Genomic DNA, 26,816 nt, shown 5'->3' on the forward strand with positions numbered 1-26,816 from the left:
TCGGAAACTTTAAGCCTATTTCCAATCTCCCCTATTTGGGCAAGGTATTGGAACATGTGGTTGCCTCACAGTTCCAGGGATTCTTGGTTGACAATGATTTTCTGGATCCGGCACAGTCTGGCTTTAGGCCAGGGCATGGTACCGAGACAGCCTTGGTTGCCTTAGTCGACGATCTTCACCGGGAGCTGGACAGGGGGAGTGTGTCCCTGCTAGTTCTGCTGGACCTCACAACGGCCTTAGATACTGTTGACCATGGTATCCTTCTGGGACGCCTCGCGGGGATGGGTCTTGGAGGTACTGTTTTACAGGGGGTCCACTCATTCCTAGAGGGTCAGTCCCAGATGGTGTCATTGGTGTAGGAGAGGAGCAGCTGGAGCAATGGCTCTCACCCAGACCACACACCTCAACCTCTTCTGGGCTAAAATGCCTTGAGATAAATCCCTGAAAAATCAGTTTTGCTCTCAGGAGACTTTGTAAATTTGAAGGCTGCCCTCAAGCTGCAAGGTCCCTGGTAAGAGCAAAAGCCACGAGACCAGCCGCAAGGATTGTTATTTTTTCCCCACGTGATTCTCAGGGGCAGTTCCAAATTCCCATCCTTTGCCAAACATGCCAGAAAGTTGCTCACCAACTTGATATCTTCCCCCAACATCTGTTATGAGGACCTATTTAAGATACCACCTAAGCTAATTGTCTAGTCCTCCATGACACTGTAGAATAGACCACTGATGGGGAAAATCCTGTTACTGATGGGGAAAATCCTTAGGAGGCCAGCAAAATCTTCCCCAAACAACACTAGTTCTCAAAAGTGAGATGATACTTTATATAAAATGCATTTGTTTGACCTGCCTACATGCAGATACAGCCAGCCCTCGGTATTCATGGATTCTACAATCATTCAACCATCCATGGTAAGATTTTTTTTAAAAAAAGATCAACTATCCCACTTTGATTTTGACTTTTATATAGGGTAAGGGGCATCATTTCACAATGGCATTGCAAAAAATGTAAATAATCCATAGATTTTGATATCCATGAGGTTCCTAGAATTAAACTCCAGTAGACACCAAAGGCCCATTATAATTTGTCCAACAATATGGTAAAACAATTAACCTTAAAAGTTCCTGGAAATGTAGATTTGGCAAATTAAAAAATAACTAGGGAGAATGGCACTTCAGATTTTTCTCCAATGCAGGAAAATAAATACATGCTTTTGGGGGCTCACTTAACCTTTTGCAGCTTTCAAAATAAATATCAAACAATTGTTTGTGCATCTTTAAATATACAAATTAAATAGCTGAGAGTAGTTGGGTTTTTTGTTTTGTTTTTTTTTACAAAAAATTAGTTGCTTTACAACTTACCATATTGTGAATGCTAATGGTGAGGAACAGACAGCAGTTAAGATGTTAAAACTTTTAGAGATTATTTGCATCAATTTTGTCTCCTCAAAACGTGTCTGCAGCAAGTTGGTTTTGGGTGTAAATGAAATTACTTATTAAATGTCAGTAGCAGTAATAAGTGATTGATATCTAATTAATGTGTCATATGTGATAGTTTTTAAATGTTAATTAATGCCTAAAATCTCTCTAAGTGCTGCTTGACCTATTAATTAATATTAGACAAAAACATATAATTGTCTCCTAAATGAAGTGGATCCCATAAGTGTTTCACTGGAAGTGATTCCAGGAAGGGAGGGTCAGGATGGCATCCTCTTTTTACAAGATGTTTTGGCATAGAAATTATCTATGATAGGGTCGTTGTTAAGTTGGAAGAGAAAGGAAGTTCAGCATCAAGGTGATCGACTTGAGAACTGCTGAGCCACCAAATTGGTACTTTTATCAAGCAAAAATTTTTATGTCAGAAAGTGTCATAAAACTTTGTCAACAGTGCAGGGATGTGATTGCAATAGTTCTGGATAGACACACAAGGGCACTTGATTATAATCTATGTATTCCCATGATCACATACAGATTGGTGTGCATGAATGTGTTCTGTGGTTTGTTTAGTTTTCTTTCTTGGGGAGAAAATAAATACAAACAGATAACTGAGCTGAACTCCAAATGCACAGCACTCTGAACAATATATACAGAGAAATTTTTTTGGGGAAAATGTCATCAACAATTCCTATCAATTATTTTAATAAAGGTCTTACATAACCATGGGAACTATTCTAAGGGACCCATTTGGAAGAATAAATGTGTTTTTTTAAATAAAAAGTAAATGTTCAAGAGAATTTTGCAAAATTATGTACTGGGTTACATCCTGTTTATTTCAGTGTAGAAAATTTAAATACATCAAAAATTTGGTATGATGCTGTTTTTCTCATGATGATCCATGCTATGGATTAGATTACATAGAACATTTCATCATAAAATAGAATAATTTCAAGTCTGTCAAATGAGAAACCCATCTCCCTCCTTAAATCTTGCATGTTAGTGGGTGAAAGACTGGAGTAAGAATTGGATTGCAATGGGGGATTGCCCACTGATAACCTGAGGCCTCCATTTGTGCCATTTTGACAATAATAGTAACACATGTTTGATACAAACCAAAATTTCAGAATATGGAAGAAGACTTTAAAAAATGAGATGCAACAGTTTAGCAGCAACTTTGTCCAAAATTATTTATAATATTTAGGTAATTAAATTCATCACCCATGCAGAAAAAAAGTACTGAATGAACTCATTTCAGGTTCCAAGTCATTCATTTGTGCATTCATTGCATTCATTCATTCATTGCTCTCTAACCAGATGACTCCTAAGGAACTTTTCAAAAAGTAACAATATATCCCATATAACAATGTGACTATGCATAAAAGTAAAACGACAGTAGTACCTATGTTAAACTTTTGAATGCTCACTGAATATGTCTTCTGAACCATGAGTGAGTTACATGACAGAAGCAACATAGCATTCCTTTGATCAAAACAACCAGAAATATTTCATTGTCTTTACTCATGTGTTCCAATCACCTCTTCAATCAACCACAGATTCCACTGAAGTGCCAGCTTGCAACTCATTCAAAATGTGAACCTTTCTGGGTAAGAAGTGAGTGACTACTACAGTGATGACAAGCTTCATGCCACAGTAGATCAGGATGAGTGGCAGTGTTGGTTGCAACATCAAAAATGGGGATTTTCTAGTCACTGGACTTCTTCCCATGGCCCCTGGGGCCATGCCGTTTTTCCAAAAGACGCTGGTGAAACAGAAGGCATGAGAGGTGCTTGTGATGCCTTGTGCATGCTCTTTTCTTCCCCCATCACACGGTGGAGACAGGAAAAGGTGCATTGGGACCTTGTCCCTGTTCTCATCATATGGGTGAAAGAGTGGCAACATGTGTTGCTGCATTGCCTTTCCCCCCATCAGATGGAGGAAAGGGCAGAAATATTCAGGTAGCCCAGTTAGAGCTACCCAAAACATGCTTTCCTCTCCTTCAGGAGGATGGCACTCTGCAAGCCCTGTCCAGAAGAAGAAAAAGGGCAATAAAAACCCCAATGTGATGAGGTCATTACGTATTGACAGGTACCCAACCATATTGATCTTTATTGTAAGACCTGATTGCCTCTTTGCTTTGTCATCAATCCCCATTATCCAGTTATCCAAAAAGTCAGTAAGCAGGACATGAAATTGACAATTTTTTAAACCCCAACATTTGTTATGGACAATAATTCTGATTGACAGATTCAGAGCCTTTTGTGATCCTTTTGCAAAGAAAACCTAGGTGAATGTATAGGATGCAAAGTGACTTTCCTGTTCTCCTATGTCAAATAGGAAAATTAGCAGAAGAGATTGTGCAGAATCATAGGGTTGGGGTCAAGGGTGATTCATAGAGGAGCCCATGCCACCTGAGATTTTAGCTCTTCTCTCCCAGTACCTGAGAAGAAAGCTAAATTTCTAAAAATGTCAGACCAATTACTGAAATGAAGCATTTATTGTAGCCATGTGGGGCTCTTAAATACATAATTAATATATAGATAGAGGGACTAAAGATCTATTATTCTGTTTTTAAAATCAGTTATTTAAATCATTTTTTGGAATAAATCCACTGGGGAGAAAATGGAAGGAATTGAAGGACGGGCTTTGACCATAAAACTCCTAAGAGAAACCACAAGAGAGACTGTCTTTTGTGAGGTATGACATCCTTGTTCTACTCCACTTCTTTTGAGATGAAGGGCAGAGAAGTGTAATGGACCGGGATTAAGCAAATTGCTGGAATATGAAACTGTCAGTGATTACTGGATAAACTACCTCCAAAGTCAAAGGGAGAGTTTCTCTTATTGTCATTTGTTGAGAACGTCTTTGGGAAAGTGCTGTTACCTTTGTTTCCTGCTTTTGGGTTTCTTGTGGGTATGCATTTATTTGAACTCCCACCATAAAATAAAAAGATCAGACACAGAAAATGTATCTAAGGGGCCATTTCTTGATTTATAACTTCTGGAACCACCTGTGAAAGAAAACAATGTTAAGATGAATTAACCTGTAAGGACTTAACTCTTGTGTTATTAACCACCTAGTGAGAACTCTCCTTGGTCTGGAGTGTCACTCCCCATGACCACCCTCCAGGTCATATGAGCACCACAGATCCTGAAGGACAACCACATTTCTTTGATTGCACCTCTCAGCAATCATCATTGGAAGGCTACCATGAGGGTGCTCCCTCTCAAACGTCATAGTTTTTCAAGAGTGAGAACTAACATTCCAGTCCTAAGGGTAGCCCCTTATTGCAGGCCCCATCTCCCAAAACTTATAGGAACTGTTATCGAAGTAAACTCTTCCCCTCTAAAGGAGGGGGTGCCACAATGCCTACTGGGACTATCTCACCTCTTCAATGCCAAGGGAACTTATTTAAGGGGCTCCACTCCTAAGCCAATTACCACACTCAACCAAAATGGTGTGGGGTAGGCAACCCTCCCCCCAAAAACGAAGAAGAAATTCTTACCCAACCCATAAGTGATCAGTTTCTACTCACATTGTCCATAGGATAGAAGGGTAGGTTACAGGATGAATGATGAAGGACCATTGGAGGTATGGATTGGCTTTAAATAGCCTGCCAATCCACCCTTGTCACATGTTGAGGGGCCAGTCATGCCAGCCGGTCTAAACCAAGTCTGGCTTTCTTCACAGGGGTCTTCAAGTGCCCATCCACACCTTAGGCTTCACTTGCTGGCTGAAGGTGGGGTATATTGTGGGAATAGTATCCAAGTCGTGTTTTTGTTTGAGCCAGAATAACACTTTAATGCTTTACTCTTGCACCATCCTTAGTTTTTTCTCATCACAATTTCCTGGAAAAGCCTATTTATTCCTGGATTTTTCTTTTTTTCTTCCCTGTTGTTTTCTATGTATCCCCTGGAGAAAGAGAGGAGAAGACTTTGGCATTCACATTCCTTTATTGCAGTTTTCCTGTGCTCTTTGTTCTTTGTACTATGCTTATCAAGGGACGCTTCAGAATCAAACACATACATTCAATCCTATTACTGTAGTGTAGTGCCACTTGAAAATATTCTAAATGGTAAGCATCAGACAAAGATTCATAGTCTATCTTTCTTTATTTCATTTTTAATAAAAATCCCAGCCATTGAGCAGTATGTTTCTATTTATTAAATTGTTTGTTACCTTAGCCAAACTGACATATTATTGTACATATTGTATATACAATAATGTTTGAACGGCTGGTTGCCATACAGCTTCAAGCTGTCTTGCCTGAAGGTTATTAGCTAGATCCATTTCAATTGGGTTTCTAGGTCGGATATGGCACAGACATTGCCTTCTGTATCCTGATGAACAATCTCTGTTGGAAAAGGGGTATAGAGAGTGTGACCTTAACAATTATTTATGGATTTTGTGATGGCATTTGAAACCTCTGACCAATGCATATTTTGGATAAACTCTGCAAGGAGGAGGACCTAGGATACCATTTTGTTCCCACTTCAAATGTCCATTGCAGAAGTACTGCTTGAAGACTACTGCTTGGCTTTCAATCCATTGTTCAGTGTGGTCCCTCAAGGGTCTTGCCATGCATGTTGTTCACCACCAATATTTGGACACAGTATAAGGCAATGTACAATGTGAGGCTGGTTTTTATCAGTACTGTAGCAAAATTAAGTCTTGTTTTCAAGAAATTGGAAGGAAACGTGTCTGAGATTCATTCATTATTGATTGGCTAAGGGCCAGGAGCCTTATCACCAAGGTGAAAGAAGAAAGTGCAAAAGCTGGGTTGCAGTTAAACGTCAAGAAAACCAAGATCATGGCAACTACACCTATTGATAACTGGCAAATAGAGGGAGAAAACATGGAGGCAGTGACAGACTTTATATTTCTAGGTGCAAAGATCACTGCAGATGCAGACTGCAGCCAGGAAATCAGAAGACGTTTACTTCTTGGGAGGAGAGCAAAGGCCAACCTTGACAAAATAGTGAAGAGCAGAGACATCACACTGGCAACGAAGGTCCGCATAGTCAAAGCAATGGTTTTCCCCATAGTAACCTATGGATGCGAGAGCTGGACCTTAAGGAAGGCTGGGCGAAAGAAGATAGATGCTTTTGAACTTTGGTGCTGGAGGAAAATCCTGAGAGTGCCTTGGACCGCAAGAAGATCCAACCAGTCCATCCTCCAGGGAATAATGCCCGGCTGCTCACTGGAGGGAAGGATATTAGAGGCAAAGCTGAAGTATTTTGGCCACATTATGAGGAGACAGGAAAACTTGGAAAAGATCATGATGCTGGGGAAAATGGAAGGAAAAAGGAAGAGAGGCCGACCAAGGGCAAGATGGATGGACGGTATCCTTGAAGTGACTGGCTTGGCCTTGACGGAACTGGGGGCGGTGACGGCCGACAGGGAGCTCTGGCGTGGACTGGTCCATGAGGTCACGAAGAGTCGGAGATGACTAAATGACTGAGCAGCAGCAAGGACCAGTAAATTGTAACTCAACCCAGATATGTTGAAGATATTACTGATGATTCTTTAGCCAGTTCAAGATGGATTTATGTTGTCTATAAAAAGTGAGTTTTCCAGTTTGTGGTTGGTGTTAGATATAATTTTAGGAGGCCTAAATAACAGGCGTTCAGCTTTTGAAGCTGGCACATCAAGTATAGTTGCTAATGGAAGTCTGTAATCTTCTCACCTTTAACAATTACCTTGGACTAGGAAAAGGAAACAATTTGAACAGCTGCCATTTGCTTTAATAGTTGTTTACTGTTTATTATATTGTTTTATTATTAAGCCATAGTGAACATCTTTTTAATTGAAGGGTGAAATATCTAACTTAGAAAGAAATATCCTTGAATGGAGATTACTATTTGATTGCTACAAAAGTATTATGTGCAATGCAGCATGCAGTTTGCTTGTATTCAGCATCACACATTGTTGAAATCCTTCATCTCTCATGGAAAAACTTCCATTCATTAATGTCCCAAGCAGTCTGAAAATGTTTTTGACAGATCAATTAAAAAAGTGTCACTGCCAATGCAACTTGATGCATAATTAAGACAAGTGAAAATACTAGTACGCGTGTGAGGCACCATAATGATACAGATCTGATTTATATTGTTGCCTGTGCTTTTGAATGAGGCATATGAATCAAAGTTAAGCCGACTGCAGATAAATCAACACGGGTAAAAATAATGTAATCAACATGACACAAACTGAACACCCATGATTGCCTGTGTGTGTCTTGCAAAATGTGACAATAGTATCTGAAAAGCCATAAAGACAAGGGGAAAGGTTCTGGGCATTTCTTATTTTAGTTATCCTACAAAATATTTGGATTATTTAGTTTACTGTAAACATCCATAGACAAATAGAAAGCATTTTTTGCATGTGATTATGCATTATGGTATAATAAATAGACAACACAAAATCAACCATTCTTCCACTGAAATTAATCCTAGTTTCCAAGTAATGTTTCACTGTTGTTCCTCTGGGTACTGAAATGATAATGAAATATACAAACTGCAAAGATGAAAAAAAATCGTTCTTTTGAATACAGAAAAATAACCTCCAGTTATTCAGGTTATCAAATGAAAACAAATGTTTTCTTCTTCTTCTGATTGTGTGTGTGTGTGTATCTTAATGGTTTATACTTTAAAAGAGCCACATTTCTATGTGTATAATGGATTTCTTGCTTTATTATTAACTTCCATGGTGGCACCTGACAGTGAAACAGATGTATTTTATTTTATTTGAAAATAGAGTGGTTGAAGGGAAATGATGTTTCCAATTAATTTCCATTGACAATTTGTTTTTCATTTCTTGGATTATCTCATTTCATTTCCTTGGTCCTCCTTTAGCTTAGAGCTGGAGGAAATTAACTACTGATCACCTGCATTTATGGTTTTGATTTTGCAATACAATATGCATAGTATGATTCAGCAACTAAGAGAAAAAAAAATTCAACCACTGAAACACTTCTTCCTTAACCTACTGTCTTTTTGATAAGTGAGTATTACTAGATAGCATCACATAAACTAGCACTACTTTCCTAAAATGCAAAAAAGTTTCCACACTGGTTGTTTGTGAACCATAAATAGAAGAATAAGCAAGAAATCTGATCAAATTTAGGGAAAGAGAACTACAGCAAGATACTATAGTTGAGAAGCTGTCTGGAAATTGCCTAGTGCTGCCCAAGCTCTATGAAATATACAAATGATAGACATACTCTATGCTATGTATACTTTGTATGTGTGTGTGTTTTTTCAGAGAAGAGTGTTAATGGTCAGAGAAATTAGTGTCATTCTTTCCAATGAGCCAAAGGCATTTTCTTAACTGAAACTATGTTTGGCCCACTGTTTTCTTCATTGTTTAATCTGTTCCTTTTTAAATAAGAGAATGCATTGTGCAAATGAAATATGCTGTCATTAGCTTCCTCATTTGAATTTCTGGCATCTAGCATCCATTTTTAATTGAAATGGAATATAGAGATCTAAAGCATCAGAGATGAATTTTTTTTGACCTTTTGTGTGAACATTTGGATTATTTTATAGGCTCTTTTTCTCTCTCTCAAGATAGAAATGTTATTAAAATAATATTGCTGAAAAATAAAAGATGTTCATGAATAAGCAAAAAAGGTACAGAAAACACATAATTAAGAAATGCTGCCCTCACCCTCTCTGTTATATTTTTTATTATCTTTTATGCATGAAAGGCAATAATCTGAAGAAGAAAACTGTGTTTCTTCTTATAGAGATTCTCCATGAGATATGAAATCTTGACTTGCTATCTTCATAGAGAATGTACCAGAAATGGCACAATAGGAGGGATGGTCTAGAAAGATCTAGAAATGAACAGAAATTTCTGCTGTCCAAGTGTAGCATAGCCAGGACAAAGCAGAGCAGAACTCGAGTGGGTGGAAGAAACTGGAGCTGGATCAGAGAAACCATGGATCTGTCTTTGATCATATCCTGAATTCTGGTTGCTGGGAAACAAAACAACAGAAGAGAATTTGTGCCCTGGTAGTGAACTTCCAACGGGCAGCTGGTAGACAAAGAGAGAAAGAGGAAAAAGTGGAAAAAGGACTTTGGTTTCATTTATAATAATAATAATAATAATAATAATAATAATAATAATAATAACAACAACAACAACAACAACAACAACAACTTTATTTTTATACCCCACCACCATCTCCCCGAAGTGACTTGGGGCAGCTTACATGGGGCCATGCCCAGGTAAAAACAATAACACAATAAAATACAACAAAATAAAAAGTGCAATTATAAAATTTTAAACATTCAACATATAAAGAGAAAATAACAACTTATTGAAACACAAAATTAAAAAACATACTAGATAAAGTGCACCATCTAAATTTATATACATGAGGTAGCTGCTAAAGTGCAGTAAATTCATGAGAGGGCAACTTGGGATGGGAATAGGCCCTATGGCTATAACAACTTAACAAGGGCAAAAAAGTACAATTGATGAAGAAATGGTTTCAGGTGCAAGATTTATTATGGTGACGGGCAATCCTTAACCAAAGGCCTGTGTGAACAGCCAGGTTTTCAAGCTCTTCCTAAATGCTGCCAAGGTAGGAGCTTGCCTAACCTCTGTGGGGAGTGAGTTCCAGAGCTGGAGGGCCACCACAGAGAAGGCCCTCTCTCTCATCCCCACCAACTGCGCTTGTGATGGAGGTGGGAGCGAGAGGAGGGCCTCTCCCGCCAAACAAAGAGATGAGAGTTCTTATCTTCTTGTGAAGCTTATTAAATGTCATGAGCAATTCAGTACCATCTCAACCTAATTTACATCATCAGGTTGTTGAGGAAAAGGTATGAATTCCATGAAAAAGGTGTGGATATACTGTATAAATAAATGGGTTACTACAACATTGGATTATCTTGATGTGTGCTCTGAATTCAGGATGGGAGGCCACCTTCAGAAAGGAATATGGAAAAACAAGGTGGTTTCAAATTAGTAAGGAGTCAGGCAAGGTAGCATTATGTCCCCTTATCTGTTTAATTTGTACACTGAATGTATCATAGGTAAATTTTATTTAGACTGTGAGAAAATAGGAGGAAAAATATCAACAATTAAAGATATGCAGATGACAATTAAAGATATGCAGATTAGTTGGTTCTCGCAGAAGCAGAGGAAGCAGGAGGACATTTTTGCTCCCTGGCTTCAGGTAGAATTTGGCTAAGATTTGGCTAAGATTTTAAACTGAGTTTGGGCTTGGCTCCTGTGGTCAAAGTCTAACTGTTGTGTGACTGTTGTGTTGAAAGAGAGCCAGGTACTTAAGTTGATTGACAGCAGGCATTGTCCCCTGTTAATTGAGTTTCTGGGAAAGCTTTATTTGCCAGTGTGAGTTTCTGCCAGAGCCTGATCCCAGAAGGGCAGTTGGTTCTCGCAGAAGCAGAGGAAGCAGGAGGACATTTTTGCTCCCTGGCTTCAGGTAGGATTTGGCTAAGATTTGGCTAAGATTTTAAACTGAGTTTGGGCTTGGCTCCTGTGGTCAAAGTCTAACTGTTGTGTGACTGTTGTGTTGAAAGAGAGCCAGGTACTTAAGTTGATTGACAGCAGGCATTGTCCCCTGTTAATTGAGTTTCTGGGAAAGCTTTATTTGCCAGTGTGAGTTTCTGCCAGAGCCTGATCCCAGAAGGGCAGTTGGTTCTCGCAGAAGCAGAGGAAGCAGGAGGACATTTTTGCTCCCTGGCTTCAGGTAGGATTTGGCTAAGATTTGGCTAAGATTTTAAACTGAGTTTGGGCTTGGCTCCTGTGGTCAAAGTCTAACTGTTGTGTGACTGTTGTGTTGAAAGAGAGCCAGGTACTTAAGTTGATTGACAGCAGGCATTGTCCCCTGTTAATTGAGTTTCTGGGAAAGCTTTATTTGCCAGTGTGAGTTTCTGCCAGAGCCTGATCCCAGAAGGGCAGTTGGTTCTCGCAGAAGCAGAGGAAGCAGGAGGACATTTTTGCTCCCTGGCTTCAGGTAGGATTTGGCTAAGATTTGGCTAAGATTTTAAACTGAGTTTGGGCTTGGCTCCTGTGGTCAAAGTCTAACTGTTGTGTGACTGTTGTGTTGAAAGAGAGCCAGGTACTTAAGTTGATTGACAGCAGGCATTGTCCCCTGTTAATTGAGTTTCTGGGAAAGCTTTATTTGCCAGGCACCTTTAGTAAAGGCACCTTTACTAACTATTCTTTGCAGTACATACAGGAAACAAAGCAACATAAACAAATACACAAAGACGTGGTTTGTTGCAGTCTGCACATAAAGTGCGTGCATATTACTTAACTGTACAAAGATCCCACTTGGCCACCACGCTCACCAAGAGATGCAACAAAAGCAAAACATTCCCATCACATGCACCAGCTGTGGCATGTTCCGCTTTTTCACACAAAAACTAGACAACTACATCTGCTCCAAATGCAAACAGATGACTCTGATGGAGCAGAGGATCCAACAGCTCGAGCACCGTATTAAGACCCTTAAGGACATTCAGGCACTCGAGCTCTTCTTGGACACTGCACAACACGCTGCTGTAGATCAGCAGCCTGCATCACACCAACACCACCAAGACCATGATCAGGAACCTTATGGGGAGATCAACTCAAAGGTAGACAACCCTCAGGCTTGGAAGGAGGTCACCCATAGAAGGAGACGCAGGACCAGGCAGCCTCCACAGAACTCCTCTGCTCAGCTGCATTTACACAACAGATTTGAAATTCTTACATCATTAACATACAATCAGGAAACACATCTTGTGGAGGACCACAGTTTCTTAGATACCACTCAGTGGACCATCCTGGATCAATGCGCAGGGGATAGCCCTGACAGGGACAGTGCATCACCACAGTCACACTTATGTAATCATGCAAATGCTCCACCCCCAATCATAGACCAGGAGCAACAGGAACATCCTTGGGAGAGTAATGGGCTCTCGGATGTATCTCAATGGATTGTCATTGATGAATGCACTGGGGATGTTGAGGAGGAGGACAACACTTTACACCTACATGATTCACTTCAACAGGAACACTCTTCAGGGGACATACACACTGTCTTGCACAAAAGGGACCCTGTCAATCCTCAAAGGAAACAGGTCTTGGTAGTAGGTGACTCCCTCCTTAGAGGAACGGAAGCCATCATTTCCAGACCGGATGGGATGGCTCGAGAAACATGCTGCCTCCCGGGGGCAAAAATACACCATATCACTCAGAGGCTCAGCAGGCTCCTAAAGCCCCATCACCCTCCCCACCTTATGTTGATTCATGTAGGTACCAATGACACCGCTAGGCATACTTTTCAAAAGATCACAAATGATTTTCGAGCTCTGGGAACAAAGCTAAAACTGTATAATGTACATGTGATCTTTTCATCCCTCCTCCCCGTTGTAGGACATGGCTCTACAAGGGCCGGAAAAATAGTACAGGTCAATAACTGGCTCAGAAAATGGTGTCAAGAGGAGCATTTTGGCTTCCTTGACCATGGTCTACTCTTCCAAGAGGATGGACTACTGGCAAGCGATGGGGTGCATCTCACACAAGTAGGAAAACATCTTTTTGCACACAGACTCACAAACCTCATCAGGCGCACTTTAAACTAAATACACTGGGGGAGGGGAACAACAGCCTGGCGAACACTATATTACCCACGACCACAGGGAACCGCCGTAAGGCTAAACGGAGGGCTGCACAAACACAGCAAGGACCAAGTACAGAGAGCACAATAATCCCAAATAAACAGTTCGAGGGGAGGTCACAGGGGCTTACATGTCTTTACACTAATGCTCAGAGCATGGGAAATAAGCAAGACGAACTCCAACTCCTAGCACAGCACCACACATACGATGTCATAGGCATCACTGAAACCTGGTGGGATGACTCCCATCACTGGAATTTAACCATTGAGGGCTATAACCTCTTTCACATAAATAGAACAAAGGGGAGAGGAGGGGGAGTAGCTTTATATGTCAAAAACAGTTACGTTGCAGAAGAAATGCAAGACTGTAATCCGGGAAACCAGCTTGAAAGCATCTGGATAAGAATCAAGGGAACCGGGACTCAAAAAGATCTTGTCGTGGGTGTCTACTACAGACCTCCGAGTCAGGATGAAGGACTTGATGAAGCCTTCTGTCAACAGCTGACCAAACAGGCACAAAGAAGAGATATAGTAGTCATGGGCGATTTCAATTATCCCGATATCTGCTGGAAAACAAACTCAGCCAAGAGTACAAAGTCCAACAAATTCCTCACTTGCCTTGCAGATAATTTTATGGTCCAGAAGGTAGAAGAGGCAACAAGGGGATCAGCAACTCTTGATCTAATCTTAACAAATGTGGAAGACCTGATCAATACAGTTGAAGTGGTTGGATCCTTAGGGGCAAGTGACCATGTGCTCCTGCAGTTTGCAATACAAAGGAATGCTGAAACTAAGACAAGTCAAACACGCATTCTGGACTTTAAGAGAGCTGACTTCCAAAAAATGAAGGAATTACTGAGCGGCATTCCATGGACGCCGATATTAAAAAACAAGGGAGTTAAGGATGGATGGGAGTTTTTCAAAAGTGAAATACTCAAGGCGCAAATGCAAACAGTGCCAACAAAGAAGAAAAATAAGACAAGTGCAAAGAAGCCAGAATGGATGTCCAAAGAACTTCTAACTGAGCTAAAGCTCAAAAGTGACATGCACAAGAAGTGGAAAAGGGGAGAAATCACCAAAGAAGAATTCAAACGTATAGCCAACTCCTGTAGGGAAAAGGTTCGCAAGGCTAAAGCGCAAAATGAGCTCAGGCTTGCCAGGGACATAAAAAACAACAAAAAAGGTTTTTTTGCTTATGTTGGTAGAAAAAGGAAGAAAAAGGAGGCGATAGGGCCACTGCAAGGAGTAGATGGGGTGATGGTGACAGGGGATAGGGAAAAGGCAGAACTGCTTAATGCCTTCTTTGCCTCGGTCTTCTCACAAAAAGAAAGCCATCTTCAACCTCAGCAACATGGAATGGACGAAGGATTGGGGGAAATCCAACCCCAAATAGGGAAACAAGTTGTCCAGGAACACCTGGCCACTCTAAACGAATTCAAGCCCCCAGGGCCAGATCAGCTACATCCAAGAGTATTGAAGGAACTAGCGGAAGTTATTTCAGAACCACTGGCAATCATCTTCGAGAGTTCTTGGAGAACAGGAGAAGTCCCAGCAGATTGGAGGAGGGCGAATGTGGTCCCTATCTTCAAGAAGGGAAAAAAGAACGACCCAAACAATTACCGTCCGGTCAGCCTCACATCAATACCAGGCAAGATGCTGGAAAAGATCATTAAGGAAGTGGTCTGCAAACACTTAGAAACAAATGCGGTCATTGCTAATAGTCAACACGGATTTACCAAAAACAAGTCATGCCAGACTAATCTGATCTCTTTTTTCGATAGAGTTACGAGTTGGGTCGATACAGGGAATGCCGTGGATGTAGCATATCTAGATTTCAGTAAGGCCTTCGACAAAGTCCCCCACGACCTTCTGGCAAACAAACTAGTAAAATGTGGGCTAGACAAAACTACGGTTAGGTGGATCTGTAATTGGCTAAGTGAACGAACCCAAAGGGTGCTCACCAATGCGTCGTCTTCATCATGGAAAGAAGTGACAAGTGGAGTGCCGCAGGGCTCCGTCCTGGGCCCGGTTCTGTTCAACATCTTTATTAACGACTTAGACGAAGGGTTAGAAGGCACGATCATCAAGTTTGCAGATGACACCAAACTCGGAGGGATAGCTAACACTCCAGAAGACAGGAGCAGAATTCAAAACGATCTTGACAGACTAGAGAGATGGGCCGAAACTAACAAAATGAAGTTCAACAGGGACAAATGCAAGATACTTCACTTCGGCAGAAAAAATGGAAATCAAAGATACAGAATGGGGGACGCCTGGCTTGACAGCAGTGTGTGCGAAAAAGATCTTGGAGTCCTCGTGGACAACAAGTTAAACATGAGCCTACAATGTGATGCGGCAGCTAAAAAAGCCAATGGGATTTTGGCCTGCATCAATAGGGGAATAACGTCTAGATCCAGGGAAGTCATGCTCCCCCTCTATTCTGCCTTGGTCAGACCACACCTGGAATACTGTGTCCAGTTTTGGGCACCGCAGATGAAGGGAGATGCTGATAAGCTGGAAAGCGTCCAGAGGAGGGCAACTAAAATGATTAAGGGTCTGGAGAACAAGCCCTATGAGGAGAGGCTTAAAGAGCTGGGCATGTTTAGCCTGCAGAAGAGAAGGCTGAGAGGAGACATGATAGCCATGTACAAATATGTGAGGGGAAGTCATAGGGAGGAGGGAGCAAGCTTATTTTCTGCTGCCCTGCAGACTAGGACACGGAACAATGGCTTCAAACTACAGGAAAGGAGATTCCACCTGAACATCAGGAAGAACTTCCTCACTGTGAGGGCTGTTCGGCAGTGGAACTCTCTCCCCCGGGCCGTGGTGGAGGCTCCTTCTTTGGAGGCTTTTAAGCAGAGGCTGGATGGCCATCTGTCGGGGGTGCTTTGAATGCGATTTCCTGCTTCTTAGCGGGGGGTTGGACTAGATGGCCCTTGAGGTCTCTTCCAACTCTACTATTCTATGATTCTATGATTCTATGATTCTATGACACCATACTACTACCAGAATAAATAGTAAAAACTTGAAGCAATAACTGAAGAAAATCAGGAGGGAAATTGTCAAGGAAGGTTTGCAAATGAACAATAAGAAAAGAAGCACAATGACCATAGATGTTTTACATAACTTTAAAGTAAATGATGAAGATATTAAAACAGTTCAAGCTTGGTGGGAGGTAGGGACAAAGCAGACGTTTTCCCCTAATCTGTGGTGGAAAACAGGTATACAATTTACATCTCAGTATGCACATAAGGCATCAATTTTGGTGAAGGCCAGGAACGGGAACCCCCACCTGTGAGTTTGGTCAACTGAGGTGGGGGCAAGCAGAAATTGCCTTAGAGCTACGGAGGAATTCTAATGCCGGAAGTCGCTCGACTTGGAATTTGAATACTCCATGCAGTTTCCCTACTCAGTTGTGCTGGTTACGACAAAGGAACTCAGATGTCTCGCCCAAGTTAGCTGAGGAGTGAGTCTGGGATAGACACTGCCTCGGTTTACACAACACCAAGTTCAAACCCCTACTTTAAGCTAGTTGCTAGTTGCATGAAGAAAGTTTAAATAGGTAACTATTTAATAAAAGCTGCCTATATTTAATCCAACACAGTTGTCTGATCTCATTATTTCATTGATGGGTAGGAAAATTGCACATTGCTTCTTTTTCTGAACAGAAATATTGTTTTCTGTGATTTTTTTTAAAAAAATCTCACTTTTTTTCTGCACAAAGAAACCATGTGTAACTTCAAAATGTCCTGACTCATAAGAAACATAATATCAGCATTTCTGAATATTTCTCAGGTGATGCAACTGACTAAGTTAATGATTTGTGCATATAATGGTATTTTTTTCATCTCAAAGTAGACTGGCTGGTTGGATTATTGAGGGATAAATTTATTTAATTTATTTTATGAAGTTATGCATTGTCCTTCAATATAAATATTCCCAAGGCAGTGTACAGCTTTAAAAAAGGACAGACATAGCAAAAAAAAACAAAACAAAAAAACATAAACATTGCCACATTAGGAAGTAATCTGCTCAGACACAGATAAGAATGCTTGTTCAGCACAAATGCTGCAATGTTAACTACATGTAGAGTACATTGCAGTAGCCTAATTGGGTTATTACTAGTTCAGACTACTGTAGCTAAGGCCCCATTTACACTGCATATAATAAAGTTGGAAACTGCACCAATATTGTCAATGTCGACTTATGTAATGTCATTTAACCTCATTGAACTTCAATGTATGAGTCTACACCAGAGGATTCCAAAGATTTCATGTTGATGAGATGCTCTTCAGACATGTATCATTTTCAACATGACAATTCGCTTTTTCTAGCAAACCAGAGGTTAAACCAGCCCCTTGTAAGATATACAAACAGATATGTAAATTGTAGTAATGACATGTATAGGTACACAACATATTTTACAAAAATCTTTGATTTGTATTTTTTAAATATATAATTTATTGCTCATCTCACACAGATTCATTACATTTGTGTGACATACACACTGCAGCCAACACATTAACATGCCACCACACAAATTTTGGAAAGATCTGGTTTACACTGACCATATAACATGGCAGTGTCGAATGGTTTTTTGTTATCCTGTCCAGAAAAGGCTGTAGCTGGTACACCAATGTGAGCTAGCTCTAACCTTTCCATGCCAGAATCCACCTGGACCTCTAGTGAAAAGATAGAACTACAGCTGAACTGCCCACTTGCTACTTTGGGACAATATAGCCTCATCCTGAGTAAATTCTTACCCAATTTCCAGAGATGAGACATACCAGTTTCCAAGGCCTTCATCTTATTGGGATTCAGCTTCCGTTCATTGGCCCTCATCCAACCTGATACAACCTCCAAGCAGTGATTCATCACATATACAGCCTTAGCAGACTCCAATGACAAGGAAATGTGTAGTGAAGTCATATATTCTCTCTTTCCTACCCAGAAATGTAGATCTGTGCAATTCAGGGCCTGGGGCTATGTTTAGGAAGGCAAATGTGGCATGCTCTGAACAAAAGGTGGCTGGACTCAGAAAACTTTGTTTTCAAATCAAAAATTAATTATACCCCCACTGACAAGGATGAAAGTAGGATAGCAAACATACTTTATGTTGTGCATTTTTATATCAGTACCACTATTAAAATCTCAAAGCATGCCACATAAAACTATGGAAACATGAAAACTGTCAAAATACGGAAATATAAAGTAATTGTAACCTGGAGAGAATGCACTCTGTGGCAGTAGAGGTTTTGAAACCTATGAACAACAGAGATAACTCTTCTCAGCATGATTTGGAAGGGAGGAAGGGACATATGAAAATATATTTCTGGCTTCGTTTTTCACTATAATAACTTGGTTGCGTATTTTGTGTATTTCATGGAACTTTTGAAATCACCCTTAATGGTCAGTTTCTTTTATAAACAGAAACAATGTTTCTTCCATACTGTCTGGTCTCAAAGGCCCACTTTGGATATGGAAAAAAGAGAAGGCAGCAGTCACAGAGAGAGCAGAAGAAATCAGGAAGATTGGAATAAATGAGAGCTGAATAAGCAGGGGAAAAGTGAAAGGTCTCTAATGTATTTTTGCCTGTTTATTTTATTGTTTTCATGATTCTCAGCTTTCTTCAACCCTTTAGAAGTGTTGGGTTCCAACAGACATTTTTCCATAGAATCCCTACTGCCCATGCTGTTCATGGATGCTAAGCAGTTAGAGTTTAATAGATTTGAAGGGCACTAAGGTCTGGTATTCTGGCCCATCCACTTGTTTTTTTTCTTCTTGTTGCCTATTTTTTTTTTACTGGACAGCCTCCAAATGTGTTGGATTAGAACATCCTGTATAGTCATGTAGAAGTCTAAAAAATAGTTAAAATCTACTCCACAAAACTGGGCCAATTTCTCTGTGGGCCAGTGCAAGTACTGTACCTTAATCCTTATCAGAAAAGGGAGTATAGTACTGAAATGCAACAGCTTAGTCCATCCAGGAGAACCCAAGAAGCAATGTCCTTTTCTGCTCTTTCTGCTGTGATGCTGCTTCTGGCCTTTTTGAATGCCTGTGCAAGGAAATGACAGTGGCGAGTCCCCTGAGGTGACCTTGATGCTTTTGTTTCCTTGCAAAATGATCCTTAACTTATCCATGGGTCACATCAAAATCTGCCCTCAGCTTATTCATGAAGTCAACTTATACATGGATATACATGGTAAGTAGAGTTCATCTTTTTGCCATATTGGGCCCAGAGAGGCTTGTAATTTAAGTTAAAATAAAATAATAGTTAAAACAATATATAATACAGTAGAGTCTCACTTATCCAACATTCACTTATCCAACGTTCTGGATTATCCAACACATTTTTGTAGTCAATGTTTTTAATACATCGTGATATTTTGGTGCTAAATTCGTAAATACAGTAATTGCTACATAGCATTACTGTGTATTGAACTATTTTTTCTGTCAAATTTATTTATTTATTTACAGTATTTATATTCCGCCCTTTTCGCCCTGAAGGGGACTCAGGGCGGATTACAATGAACACATATATGGCAAACATTCAATGACAACAGACAAACAACATATATAGACAGACACAGAGGCATTTAACACTCTTTTCCAGCTTCATGATTCCGGCCACAGGGGGGAGCTGTTGCTTCACTGTCCACTAGTGGCTGTATTTCCTCATTCCTTTCCTCGTGTTTTGCTGGCAGTTTTATGATGTTGTAAATTAGTTAAATTAGCCTCCCGCATAAAGCCTACCTAAATTTCCCTAATTGACAGACGCAACTGTCTTTCGGGGCTGCATAGGTCAACAGCAAGCCAGGCTATTTAATGGTCAGGGGCTTAACCCGACCCAGGCTTCGAACTCATGACCTCTCAGTCAGTAGTGATTTATTGCAGCTGGTTACTAGCCAGCTGCGCCACAGCCTGGCCCGGGCAATTTGTTGTATAATGTGATGTTTTGATGCTTAATTTGTAAAATAATAACCTAATTTGATGTTTAATAGACCTTTCCATGATCCCTCCTTATTATTCAACATATTTGCTTATCCAATGTTCTGCTGGCCCATTTATGTTGGATAAGTGAGACTCTACTGTATTGAAGTTTTAAAATACATTAAGCAGACAATCCAATTAAAACATTCAAAACATAATAAAGATCCCTTCAAGGTGAAAGAATCTTTTTCCATGTATGGTGGACCTGAAATATAGTTCAAGAATTCTGGAAGAAAGTGGTGAAACAAACAAACAATATGATAAACACAAAGGGTTAAAAAAACAACTCAGAAATGTGCTTATTGGGACTATTTGGCAGGTGTATTAGCGCAGGAGATGATGAAATTTGTCAATATTGCTTTGTTGCTGCGAGACTAATAAAAACATGGAAGGGGAAAAAAAGATTGAAGAGATAAATTAGTAGATTATATCCAAATAACCAAGCTGACAAATAGCAGCAGAGAAGGAAATAATGAAGGATTCACAAACAAATGGAGGCTGGCACTTGCGTATTTGGAAAAGAAGACAAAGGCAGATTTGAAGATTGCATAAAGGGGATTTAGTGAAAGAAGACGTATGGGTAGTTGCTGGTTAGTTATGTGATCCATATTAAGGGGTGCCGGACTTCATGGGGGTTGGGTTCAGGAAATGTTTAACAAACACTAACTGTATGCCATTTCGTAAACGTGCTTACTCTTTTGTATATATTTTTTCTTTTTTTCTTTTTTCTGTTTTTTACTGTTTACTTTATTATATATATATATGTGTGTGTGTATGTGTGTGTGTGTGTGTATGTATGTGTGTATGTGTGTGTATATATATATATATATATATATATATATATATATATATATATATAAATTTAAAATAACAATCTCTGGAGTAGCCTGTAATTTCTATTAATGCAGTTCAATGCCATGTTAAGAGGCAATGGTCAGCATTAAGTCAAATCAGCTCCATTTGTCATGCAACTGCAGCAGAGCTGATTTGCCACCCGTTTGGTATAAAGCGCCCATGAAGATGCACCCAAAGATCAAGCTCTTCCCCAAATATATTAAGACACAAAAGGGAGATGTGTTTTTTGGAATAGAATATAAGCAGTATAGGGTTTTATCGGTCATAATCAACACCTTGAATTGTGACCACACTAAGATTGGTAGACAGTGAAATTATTTCAACATAAAGATTACATATTCCCTGGAACCTATCTCAGTCAGCAGTCTGCTTAAAACATATTATACCCACAGAAGTTTCTGAACAGTTTCCAGGCTGTGCTACATCAATTGTATCATAGTAATCCAAAGTGGCTGTAATCATGTGTCTCCTTAGCCGGATTTGACATCTCTAGAAATAGGCAGAGCAGGTACACATTTTAACTGTACACACTCCTGGCTCCCAACAAACCTGGGGGAACTCCTGGAGTCAGGGCTGGTTGCTCCAGTTATAAACCTGAAATTTCAAGGGATATATCCATGTTTCTTGATCTGATTTTTGATTCATTGTTTTGGAGAGAGAAACAATGGCAAGAAAATGTTAGACAATGAAGGAAACAAACAAATACAAAATAAATAATAGTGACTGAGAAAACAGGACTGCTACAGCAGTTTTTGCACTCATTTTGGGATGATCTTAGAACAAGTTCTTCAAAGCAAGTGGTAGAATAGGGAGTCTAAGAGAAATGTGTATGGAGAGAGAGGCAGTGGGAAGGCATATATTAATCCTGGGCTGTTGGACCTGCCTTGACTCGTCTGTATGCCTTTTGCAACAGACATATGTTTGTATGCTACAAAGGAGTATCTTATCTTGTGCCTGTACTTATTATTCTTTTTTATTGCTGAGATATTGGATTGAAAAATGTGCCATGTATGTGAATGTTCCTCCATTCCTCTCTCCCTCCCTCCCTTCCTTCCTTCCTTCCTTCCTTCCTTCCTTCCTTCCTTCCTTCCTTCCTTCCTTCCTTCCTTCCTTCCTGTTTTATTGTGTGTTGCAGGTCTGTAACACGGCCATTTTCCAGCCAGAAGAATGAAGGAAAATTGGAGAGTTTTATTCTTAATAGCTGGGTGAACAGCAATAATATCATTTCTAGGGGATGATAGGTACTTTGATTTCTGCCTATTCCACCTAGCCACTAGTTCTGTTGGTTGAGCAGCAGCACAGTAATCAAAGACAATACAATATTCCAGCCTCTCCAGTAGTAAAAAAGAAAGTTCTGATGGTATATAATAGATTTCAGTTAGGGAGAAATCAGGGATATCAAATAGATAGATAGATAGATAGATAGATAGATAGATAGATAGATAGATAGATAGATAGATTAATTGACATAAAATCATCATATATACACAGAGGATCCAAGGATAGATACAACTGTTTACCCATCCTCCCATTTCTTGAACAGGACTTTTTGTATATACAGTAGAGTCTCGCTTATCCAACGTAAACGGGCCAGCAGAATGTTAGATAAGCAAATATGTTGGATAATAAGGAGAGATTAAGGAAAAGCCTATTAAACATCAAATTAGGTTATGATTTTACAAATTAAGCATCAAAACATCATGTTATGCAACAAATTTGACAGAAAAAGTAGTTCAATATGCAGTAATGTTATGTAGTAATTACTTTATTTAAGAATTTAACACCAAAATATCACAATGTATTGAAAACATTGACTACAAAAATGCGTTGGATAATTCAGAACGTTGGATAAGTGAGTGTTGGATAAGTAAGACTCTACTGTATTGTTATTTGAATCTCTTAACCTCACCACACCTCTTCTTTTTCTTTTTCTTTTTATAGGGAGTGATAATTTATACTTTTAATACTTTTTTCATGTCTTAAGTGCATTAATGCTCATTTCATGTTTGTGTGTGTGTGTATTTAAATGTGATTTCTTTGATGAAATGTCTTGTAAGCTATGGAAATATGCTGATTTTTGAGGCAACATGTGCTTTATCCTGTTACCAGTCATGGAAAGTGTGAAGTGGATATTTCCATACTAATCAAAATGTACTGAAATATAAACCTAAGAGATATTCTTTCATTTCCTCATAGTAATTCAGAAGAACCAGACAAGCCCTTGCCTACAGATCTGTAATGAACAGACAGTACATGAAGCCTGGGCAATAAGATTTCTCTCCTCACCATGGCTGAGGTGTCTGATTACCCCTATATGCTGAGGAACTGATTTATATCCAAGGGACGTCCCTCATTTTTAATAGTAAAATTTTAGTACTTTTATTTACTTATATATTATAAAAACATGCAGGTGGTATTCTTCTTAGTTCCTCAAGATATGTGTCAACTTCTACCTTTCTATGCAATGTCCAATAAAAATTTCCTTAGGCTTCTCTTATTACATACTTTGAAATTACTAGGAAGTTGTAAATGTCAAGAGTTGTCCATAGAATAGTTGCTGCAATTTGAATCCGGGTCTGTTGAATTTGGCTTTTTTTAAAAATGCAGGAGATTCTGTAATGGATCTTCCAATGTTTCATCTAGTTTTGCCCAATGTAATTTTTATTATAGAACTTGACAATCCATGAAAATGTTTGAATAAAGTTTAGAAACAATGTAATAGATGCCAAGAGTCTGGGCATTGCTTATATACTACATAAACAACTTTTCAGTGGTTGAGGGCAACAGTGGCCTTCAGGAAACCATTGTGAATTGACATTGCCACAGTTGCTACTGAAAATGCAGTGCAGGCAGGTGCTAGGACATTCAGAACAGAGATACTAGGTTTTTGTTTTGTTTTTTGAAGCTTAGGAAGGAAGGGATAGGGAAACATATCACAACTTCAATGGCAGAGATTTTGGTTTTGAGTGATGTCATAAATTCTGAACAAGAAGGATGAAAAACATCAGGCCACATTTAGCCCCCTCTGCCAGGTAGATTGTAAATTGTTATATGTAGCAAAAGTACTATGACAGACCTAACCTAGAATGTAATTTTGACATGAGTAAGCACACTAAGGAGTATAACAATAACATCATTTGAAATTGGTAGAATTTAAAGTCATAGCTGTGCTAGTCTGGAATATCAGTATTCAAAGGGATCTTGCAGCAACTTACAGACTAAGTGAGAGAAAGACACTGGTGGCTTAAGCTTTGCTTGTTTTTTTGTTTTTTGTTTTTTGCATACAGAGAAGCATGCCTGTGCAATATTTGCAGTTTTTTGTGCAAAAAATCACTTCTGGATTATTTTTTTTCCAGAATAAATCCTGAACTGTGAATGGTCCTTGAAAGTAGAACAGTTTTCAAAAATTTCCTTGCAACAAGAAGGAAAATAGTTAAATTTTGTTCATGAAAACCGAAATGTACCAAGATTTATATCTCTATTATTTCATTTAGACATGAATCCATCTATTACTGGGTGAGATCATTAGCAGTATTTGGATTGGTGCCATATGTAAGCTCTACTCCTTATAGTTAGTTTGGGCCATGTAGGTGTTGGAGTTGTGCCTGGATGCTGTAATGAGCTGGTTATCAGCCAATAAACTGAAGCTGAACCCTGTCAAGATGGACAGTTTGTGGACTGGTGGATCTTGGATGTGGGGATTAAGTGAACAGTCTAGTCTGGATGTGTGAGTAAACATTATGGATGGTCATTCCACCCAACTGAGACACATGAATGTAGAGCTATCCCTTTCAAGAGAACTTTATATTTCTCACCGAATGTAGAGTTTCTCTTGAACCTAATTTCTTGCTATTTCCTATTTATCCTTTTCCTCAAGGTAGCACACAAAGGCTTTCTACCGCAAACAACAGAATGAGTGCTTCTCCTCTTCATGGAGAATTTCTATGTCTCCAGTCTTGGTTCTCTCCCTTTCTGTGTTCCTAATTTTCCAAAGACTCTTTCTTCCCCATCAGTGGTCTCACCTTAGCCTGCTGCAGTGCCTCTTTCCCTACTATTACTTTGTCATTCACACCTCACACCCCACCTTATTTTCTTCTCTCAGCTTGTGCTTTATCCTTGCACTTGTCTTCCTCTATATACTGTCTTACTGCATCTCTCACTTTCTTTTCTCTCAGGATCCTTCTACACTGACCCATAAAGCAGGTCCGATCCATAGCCATCCCCTTTCCCATCGTCATGGCTGGATACAGCCATGTTTCTTACTTTTGTGGGTCTAGAAACATTCTGGAGAGTGTCATGAGTACACTCTCCAGAATGTTTCTAGACCCACAAAAGTAAGAAACATGCCAAGTTAACTGCCAAGTTAACTCTATCCCATTTTAGGAGTCTCCCCCAATGTGCTTAACCCAGAATGAAAGCTTCATTACTCCCCCTCCCCATTTTGAGGTGTTTAGCTGCTGTGGGGCTGATTGAATCCCATACTAACCTAAGTGGTCAGTGTATAGGTGCCATCTTTTCCATTCTCTGGTTCACTTTACATCCTTTCAGTGTTTCCCTCTCTGGTGTCTTGCATTCCACATCTCAACCTTACTTCTCAGTGAAAAGTGGGAGTAAAGACGGGGTAGAGAGAATGTAGCTGTAATAGAAATAGAGGAACCTTAATTGGTACTCAATTTGTTTCTGGAGAACCAATAAAGATGTGTAATATTATTACATCAAGCAAGGCATTAAAAGCAATATACTCCTTCAACAGAAATTACAAACAATATCCAGTTCTAATAACTGTATTGCAATGTTTTTCCTACTATGCGTGTATCAACATTGTAGAATTAATGCAATTTGACACCAGTTTTACTGAAATGGCTCAATGGTATGGAATTCTTGGAGTTGTAGTTTTGCCTCTACATGGCAAAAGATTTTGTTGATTATTGTAAAAAAACAAAAAACAAAAAAAACATAAATCAAAGTTTGGAATCCATTTCTGCTGATGGTTCAGACAGGTGTTTGATAGCATTCCTAAATTCTGGGTAAAATTTAACTAGCTTATCTTTATGGCATTACTTGGGTTATAACTTGGGTCAAGCCTTCTGGATCCCAGTAAAAGTCATCCATTTCCTGATGCTTTCCTTCACATTATTTTAGATATGGAACAATTCAAATATGGTATCTTTCACTTTCAAAATAAATAAAGAAGACCAATTGACAACTCCAGCATTATACCACAACATGTTGCTGATGTTTCACTGTGCCTTTCTGTAGCTACTTTTAAAAGCTATGTTTATATATCCTGGTAAGTTATAATTTTAATCTTAAAACAGGTTTCTAAAAAAAAACCCATTCAATTTTAATGAACTGTTTAGTGTTGCTAATTCTGGTGTTATATATCCCTGTTTGTCTGGGTTGGAGAGCTTCCCTGAAGGTTCAAGTGTTCTATTTTTGAACAAAACAAATGAATGTTAAAAACCTTGGGTTAATAATAGGAGTTGCTATTAGAAACAAATTCCAACACACTTGAAGAGAGTGTTAAGGACATGACCTTAAAGGAGTTATCGCTTCATGTTTTTTAACCCTCATACCTCAGGCAGGATATTTTCATTTTCCATTCATTTTATTTTTGCAGAGTGTGATGTACAGTGTAAGCATTCTACACCATTGTCACCTGTAGAGTTATAAATAGCACCCCACACATTTCTTCTCCTTGCCATCTTTTTAATAATAAAAAAACAGACAGAACAAACCATCACCCAAGTCAAAAAAGAAGCACAATCAAAGCCCTGACAGACCGTGCACAAAGAATCTGCGAGCCTCACCTCCTCCAAGGTGAAGTAAACCACCTAAACTGGGCTCTACAGGCCAATGGATACTCCACCACAGACATCAGAAGAGCTGCACGGCCAAGAACAAGCCAT

General features: G+C 39.4%; 1 long non-coding RNA gene across 1 annotated transcript; it reads right to left on the reverse strand.

Annotated features, from left to right (window-relative positions):
- Window positions 1–1,891: 1,891 nt before the first annotated feature.
- Window positions 1,892–25,673, reverse strand: LOC107982619 (uncharacterized). Its single transcript, XR_001730091.2, has 3 exons — window positions 25,394–25,673; window positions 4,966–5,342; window positions 1,892–4,440 (listed from the first exon to the last, which is right to left on the reverse strand). It is a non-coding gene; the product is annotated as an uncharacterized LOC107982619 (long non-coding RNA).
- Window positions 25,674–26,816: the final 1,143 nt, after the last annotated feature.

Source organism: Anolis carolinensis, chromosome 3, assembly GCF_035594765.1.
Source record: "Anolis carolinensis isolate JA03-04 chromosome 3, rAnoCar3.1.pri, whole genome shotgun sequence".
Lineage (NCBI taxonomy): Eukaryota > Metazoa > Chordata > Lepidosauria > Squamata > Dactyloidae > Anolis > Anolis carolinensis.